Below are 7,500 nucleotides of genomic sequence, written 5' to 3'. Positions count from 1 at the left end.
GATATAAACAACTAAAAATATTACACAGTGTACCTTAAACACCAGCTTCTAGAGGTATGTGAGGTGTAGAATGTTCGAGTACCATATGAGAATATCAGAATTCTAGAACTACTGGGAAAAATCCGTACTCTTCAAAGCATTAATAGCATATTTTCGGCCAAACCCATGCCAGGCGATACTCTGAATAAGATTCTTTGCTGGCAGGTCCCCAGAAACCTGAGAATTCCCCAGACACGCATGCATGTATGAAAACACACACGCACACACGCACACACGCACGCACACACACACACACACACACACACACACACCCACACACACACACCCACACCCCCACACACACACACACACCCCCACACACACACACACACACACACACACACACACACACACACACACACACACACACACACACACACACACACACACACACACACACTTTGGAAAAAATCTGAAGACCTCTGCCACACACGCTGACAAGAATTCATATTCACACTTACACCTCCACACACACACACACACACACACACACACACAAACTCTGCATCAGCAGCAGCAGCAGCAGCAGCTAGGTTGTACCAATTAACAGCAGGGTGATGTGAGAAATCATTACATTATACACACACACACACACAGACACAGACACAGACACAGACACACACACAGACACAGACACAGACACACACACACACACACACACACACACACACACACACACACACACACACACACACACACACACACACACACACACACACACACACACACACACACACACACACACACACACAAACTTTGGAAAACTGAATAACGGGTGGAGATGGGGGAGGGGGGTGATGGAGAAGGGGGGTCCCATAGGAGAGATGGAGAGAGAGAGCAGCAGAGGGGGAGGGGGGGGGGTTGTGGAGGGGGTGTGACGAGGAGTCAGAAATAGTGAGAATGGAAGGGCATGGGTGGTAGTAGAGTACAGTAGGCCTGGGGAAGGAAGGGGGCAGACAGGTTTTTTTTTTTTTTTTTTAATCATATTTTTATTATGATTTTTGTTATAACAGAATTATGGCCTCCATGGTTCTGAAGCTAAACTACTTCTCATTTATAGGGGAATTCTACTTACAGCTGAAAGGAACCTCTATGGGCTCCACTTTTGCTCCTGATTACGCTAACTTATATGTGGGGTATTTTGAACACAAATTTGTCTTTAACTCTGATATGAACCCTTTTAGTCAAAAAATTCTTAAATGGTATCGTTACCTGGATGATGTTTTCTGTTTGTTTCAAGGAACAAGTGAAGAACTGTTAGCATTTGGTACATATCTAAAGACTTAAAATTTACTCTAGAATATGACCAATCACGTGTATCTTTCTTGGATATGTGGATTATACTAGATAAGGGGAGTCTAACTACTACCTTATATAAGAAAGAAACTGATCGCAACACTTTTCTCTTGGCCACCAGCGCACACCCAAGAGCTTTAAAAAATGGACTACCTAAAAGCCAATTTTATAGGTTAAGAAGACTCTGCCACACTGACAATGACTTCATTGAGAAGGCAGTAGAAATGAAGCAGCGGTTCCTTGAACGGGGCTATACAGCTCAATGTTTGGATACTGCATATCAGAATGCTTTTTCCAAGTCCAGAGCTGACCTCCTGAAAAAAAGTGTAAAAAAAGATAAACGTTTTTCAGTGTCCTGCATTACCACCTACACTCCCCAGGCCCACATTATCAAAAAAACTGTTGAGAAACACTGGCATATTCTAACCACAGATCCGGCCCTGTCTGAACTTTTCCAGGACCCTCCTCTCTTTGTTCACAAAAGAGGACCAAACCTCTGTAATAAATTGATTACAGTTAACATCTTACCCCCTCTACAACAAACACTGCTAACTCCAATCAAGGAAGGGAATTATCCCTGTGGAAATTGTGCTCAGTGTCATAGTTCAGTGAAAACAAATACTTTTAAGCATCCTAGAACAGGTAAAAGGTTTGGAATTAGGGGAATAATCACATGCAACACAAAAAATGTTTACATGTTAACATGCCCATGTGACAAAATTTACATTGGTAAAACCACCCGTCCTCTGAAACAAAGAATAAGTGAACATAAGAGCTCCATCAGGAGAAAAGATGAAAACTATCCTGTTGCCTGTCATTTTAATGATCTGTCACACCCTCTCTCTTCCCTTAGATTTCAAGGTATAGAGCAAGTAACCCTACACAGAGGAGGTGACATCGACAGGAAATTATGCCAAAGAGAACTTTTTTGGATATATACTCTAAATGCATTGCAACCATCAGGTCTAAACGAGGATTTTGACATGAGTGTGTTTATATAATTAAGAAATATGGATTTAATTCTGATCTGTTTGTGCTCTGATTTATGCCTGATGTCTGCAAAGCATGGACTTGTTCTTGTTTTCTCTGTTTAAGTTTCATGTTTGTCTTTCACTACATTTCCCAGAATGCTTCACTGACTCAGAGTGCTGCACCACAGGTGCCAATAATGATGTATATTAACAGAGAAATTAGAACAGGGAGAAGGCTCAGTCTCATTGGTTCCCATTGTAGCCAGTTAGCTTTGCATGCAAACTGCAGTAACGAGCGTAGGCCAGTCCTTCATGTGGGAAAATGTATGGAATGGAAAGGGGAACCCATGCTAAATACATTGCTACTGCCATTTCCAGTCACAAATATTATCAACAAAACATTTCTGGTAAGCACTATGACTGTTGTTAAACAATAGGCTGTATTGACAAATCGTTCAGGTGTGTAGTTTTACAGCAGGTTAGAAGATTTCAACCTGTACTCGCTAGCATCGTGCTAATGTTTATGGGTTTGGCCCCATAAAAATTTAGCTTTGTGACCCAGTATATAATAATCTAGTGGCGCAAAATAATCGAAACGCTACTCAAATGGGGTCTTATTATTTCTAGCTTCCAACTTAATATTAATATTTCAGGACAAAAAATTATAAAAAATCACAAAAATTATAATGGTAAAAAACTCCATTGACACCCATTCATTTTGCACTGTCCCGTGGTTAGGGTTAGCCAGTTGTGGCTAGTAGCAAGTTCCGTGAGTGAACAGCCCCTGATATTAACCACAAGCACTGTTTGTATGCACTCTGCCTGATGAAGGTCTAAGGACCGAAAGCTTGCAAGTCAAGTAAAGCTTCTTTGCACAAAAATAGACCTGAAGTGTGCGGATTGCCTTCTTTTTATACAGAAATTTCTACTGAATCCTGCACCTTCTAAACAGATGAGCGGTGGCCTATCACAACTTAAGTTATAACAGAATTACAAATCATGTAAAATAGGAAAAAGAGGGAGGGGCAGGGGAGACAAGACTCGACAAACATGATGAACATAACAACTGCAAAGACAAGAAACAGACAAACATAAAAATAAAACACAAGACAAAAACTGAAAATAAAACAAAAAAGGCTCTAGTGTCCCATCAAGTCTTTGATAGAGTCTGCTAGGGTACGGGGGGTAGACGGGTCGTTGATATCGTAGCCCGGGCTATTATTTACATAGAGCGTTTACAGCATTAGACAGCCGTGCTTTGAGCCTCGGGTACTGTAGTGTAGTCTGATGCTTTCTAAGGGGCCTGGCCAAAAAGGCCCCCAGAGGAACAAGCAGGCAGGCATCCAGGCCAAGAACTGTGGGAGAGGAGCTGAGTGTGTGTGTGTGTGTGTGTGTGTGTGTGTGCGTGTGTGTGTGTGTGTGTGTGTGTGTGTGTGTGCGTGCGTGCGTGCGTGCGTGCGTGCGTGCGTGCGTGCGTGTGTGTGCTTGTATGTGTATGTATATGCAGATATCTGCGTGCGTGCCTGCGTGCCTGCGTGGGTGCCTGCGTGCGTGCCTGCGTGCCTGCGTGCCTGCGTGCCTGCGTGCCTGCGTGCGTGTATCGTGATCCTAGGCATCTCTTGACTCCTCTTGCCATACTGGGGCGTGTGCCAGTGTATCTGCTCCGCAGTGCCCCAGTAAATACTCCTCGTTTTCAGTTCCCAGCGCACCGGCGCTTGGCAGTGGATTAATTTAGATTGATTGCAATGAAGAGCGAATGCATTTTCCCCTCAGTAACAATGTCAAAACAATACAGTGTGTTATATTAATATTTAATGTCTCCACGGTGAAAGTTAAGCCACACACTCAGACAGGCACGGCAGTATTGGAGGAGGTAGCCAGCCGGGGTACGCACACGCTCACAGTAACCACTCAAGTCTGAAATATGAAAACTCGATGAGATTAAGTTACATTTTAAATGATAATATTGATCCGATTTTTTGGACTGGAATGGGATTTGGGTGGAAGTAAAGTATAGCTCGCACTAGGGAGCCAATAGTCTGCAGAGTATTGCCAGCAGTTCCACTTAAACTGAGTTTTTTTTTACCCAGAAACAAAGACGTTATTGCTGTGAAAATAGAGAAATTCAGCTATTGTAATGTAACCTGAGGGGTAATATCTGTTTTCACCCCTCGGGTAAAGCGCCACTTTAAGTGGTATGGCATCAAAAATGGCTGATAAAGGCCAACTATGCCGATTACAGGCTTATTTACACGGGCAAAGCCTTCGTGCAAGTCTAGCAAAATATTAAAAACTTAAATTTTTTTTATGTGAGAGGCTGTATCAAATTTGCAAAACAAAATTGATCAAACATGATATCCATGTGCTCGGTGGTTATTTCAGTGTCAGTTTCAGCCACATGGCAGTAACATTAATTGTGGATAAACTCAGAGAGGGTCATATAACACAATGTACTGCACACACCGCGTCATATAAAGCAGACTATGGAGAACAGCATATGAGAGATAGGAGGCAATGGAGCAGTAGCCTAACCCTTTATGTCTAATAAAGTGTGTGTGTGTGTGTGTGTGTGTGTGTGTGTGTGTGTGTGTGTGTGTGTGTGTGTGTGTGTGTGTGTGTGTGTGTGTGTGTGTGTGAGAGAGAGAGAGAGAGAGAGAGAGAGAGAGAGAGAGAGAGAGAGAGAGAGAAAGAGAAAGAGAAAGAGAAAGAGAAAGAGAGAGATGTGAGGTCAGCCAGGCAGGGCGAAATATGACTCATACAAACACTGGGTGGATGGAGTAATGTAATAACAAAAAAGCAAAAACCAAAACAAAACCGAAAGGCTACAGTGAACCCACTATGACCAGGGAGTAAAACGCTACCCTATCCAGAAAGAAAAATGTTCTTTAAACAACAAAAGCAAAAGGTTAAGGCCAAGCAACTCTGGGCAGGAAGTAAAAGGCAGCCAGAAGCAATGTTTCAACATAAGTGGCTGTTACTGTGGGCTACTTGCTGCATAGGCCTTAGATACAGTATCCTCTTAGACCAGGGGTGGGGAACCTTTTTCATTTGAGGGCCACTTCAAATTCCTACAAGGGTCATAAAAGTCCTCCGAGGGCCGTACTATGAACACAAATCAGGATTTCCCCATGCAATTTAGGCCTATATTGAATGTAAACACCTTTAAAACAGTCCCCACCTTCTCTAGGTCTCCTGAATATAACTTAATTGCATTGGAAATGTAATTTCTAAGATTCCTACAAAATATGTCATATTTCATGTGAAGTTGCATGACATTAACATGATATCGGGGGCCAGATAAAACGGCCTCAAGGGCCGCAAACGGCCCTCAAGACGTAGGATCCCCACCCCTGCCTTAGTATAGACCAGGCGACTGGGGGTAACTGATGAGTAGGCAGGTGGGGGGACAGGTGTATACTCCAAGTCGGAGTGTCACAATCAAGTTGTTCCGTTCGATTTTGGTTTTCCCTACGGAAAGGGACGTCAAGAAGCACAAATGATGTTATAACTCATTGGGTTGTTTATTTTGCTTTTGCATTGTCCCAATATGGCAGGTTATAAACCATTGGCACATGGCTTTCTTGACGAGACAGCATGTCTGACAAACTGTGCACGCTCCCATTTATAGTTTGCGCACACACTTCATTGGATGGTAGTCAGCCAATTGGGATTTACACACAACCGTTACAAGACATTTCTGGCTATCCTATGCGCCAACCAGGTATACCCATTGCTCCTAATTATTCAGTCGCGACCTACCGGACCTCCCCCTCGCTCAGCCACGCAAGTGAGCGCAACACACGTGTCTACTTTGTAATCAAAAGGGATGGTGGTTAGTATATCTGACCCGTTTAGTGTGACCAATGAGGTTAGGCAGGATGGCCTTCTGTCCCCTGTCTTATGTAATCTGTATGGACGAGCTGTCTAGACAATTGAAGGGCTGTAAGTGTATGATTGGTGGTGTGCTAGTCAATCATCTTGAAGATTTTTTATTTTTTTTTTACTTTATTTGATAGGAGTGTGAGTGGTGGACAGGTAGCGAATTGGAAGAGAGACGGGGAGGGTTCGGCAAAGGACCCGGTCAGCCGCACGGCAGGCGAGTGCCCTACCGGTTGGCCATGGCAGAGCCACTAATTAATCATCTTATATAGCCTATGTATGCAGATGACCCTGTGACCGTTATGTAGTCCAAGTAGTACGGGGCTGCAACAGCTTCCAAATGTATGCTCTGGCTATGGTGTACAATTCGACATTAAGTGTAACTGCAGCATTACAGGTTAAGCTATATGTACTAACAGACTGCGGGTAGCTCATTTTGGGTTGAAGCAGCCCATTTCGACAGAAAACCGCCAGTTGTCTTTATGCACGACACGCTCACTGTCTCTCACCGCTGGTGACCGTCTCTCCTAGCAGCATAGCCGTCACCCATGGCTGCTCTTTGCCCTGTATTTTCTCTGATCTGCCTCAGCGGAGAGTCAGTAGATATAGTAGGCAGTTGAGGAGGAGGCGGAGGAGGCCCTGTACTTGCACAGTGTTATCTCAACTCCTGCGGGAGTCGAATTTTACACTCTTTTAGTCAATCCAGCTCTCTCAAGTGTTGACCTCGCACCTTTGCGCCGCCACATTTACTGTGTTGTCCATGGCGGCAGGTAAAGGCAGTAGGCAATATAGCAGTAGCCATAGTAGCACTAGCAATAGCGGCAGTAGCGGTCGGTGTGATTCATGAGACGGTCGCGCTCATTCTGTCTGCTGACCCGAGCGCGCACCTCCTCCGGCTCGAGCCATCAGGTGTGACTCCAAACAGTTTCAACCCCCTCCTCTTTCAAGATTAATGAGGTGGCCAGTGGCCGGGGCACAGATATCGCCGCGCCACGCCGCGCCGTGCAGCGCCAGCAGTGTCGGTCGGAGTCAGTACCAGAGGTGCTAGCTGAAGTCGGTAGCAATAGTGGTAGCGGTAGCGGTAGCCGCGGACGTTAGGCTATACTGCCTGCTGCAGAGCCATCTCTTTCATCATAAAGAGGAGCGGCCACGACGAGCGGAGCTGAGGCACCGATCAGCCCAGCGGGGTTATAGCCCATTACTATGAGGCACAGATCAACCAGGGGATAATGTGACTTGTGTGTGTGTGTGTGTGTGTGTGCGTGCGCGTGTGTGCATGTGTGCGTATGTGCGTGTGTGCGTGTGTGTGTGTGTA

The sequence above is a fragment of the Engraulis encrasicolus genome, chromosome 23, assembly GCF_034702125.1.
Source record: "Engraulis encrasicolus isolate BLACKSEA-1 chromosome 23, IST_EnEncr_1.0, whole genome shotgun sequence".
NCBI lineage: Eukaryota > Metazoa > Chordata > Actinopteri > Clupeiformes > Engraulidae > Engraulis > Engraulis encrasicolus.
This window is presented reverse-complemented; position numbering follows the sequence as displayed.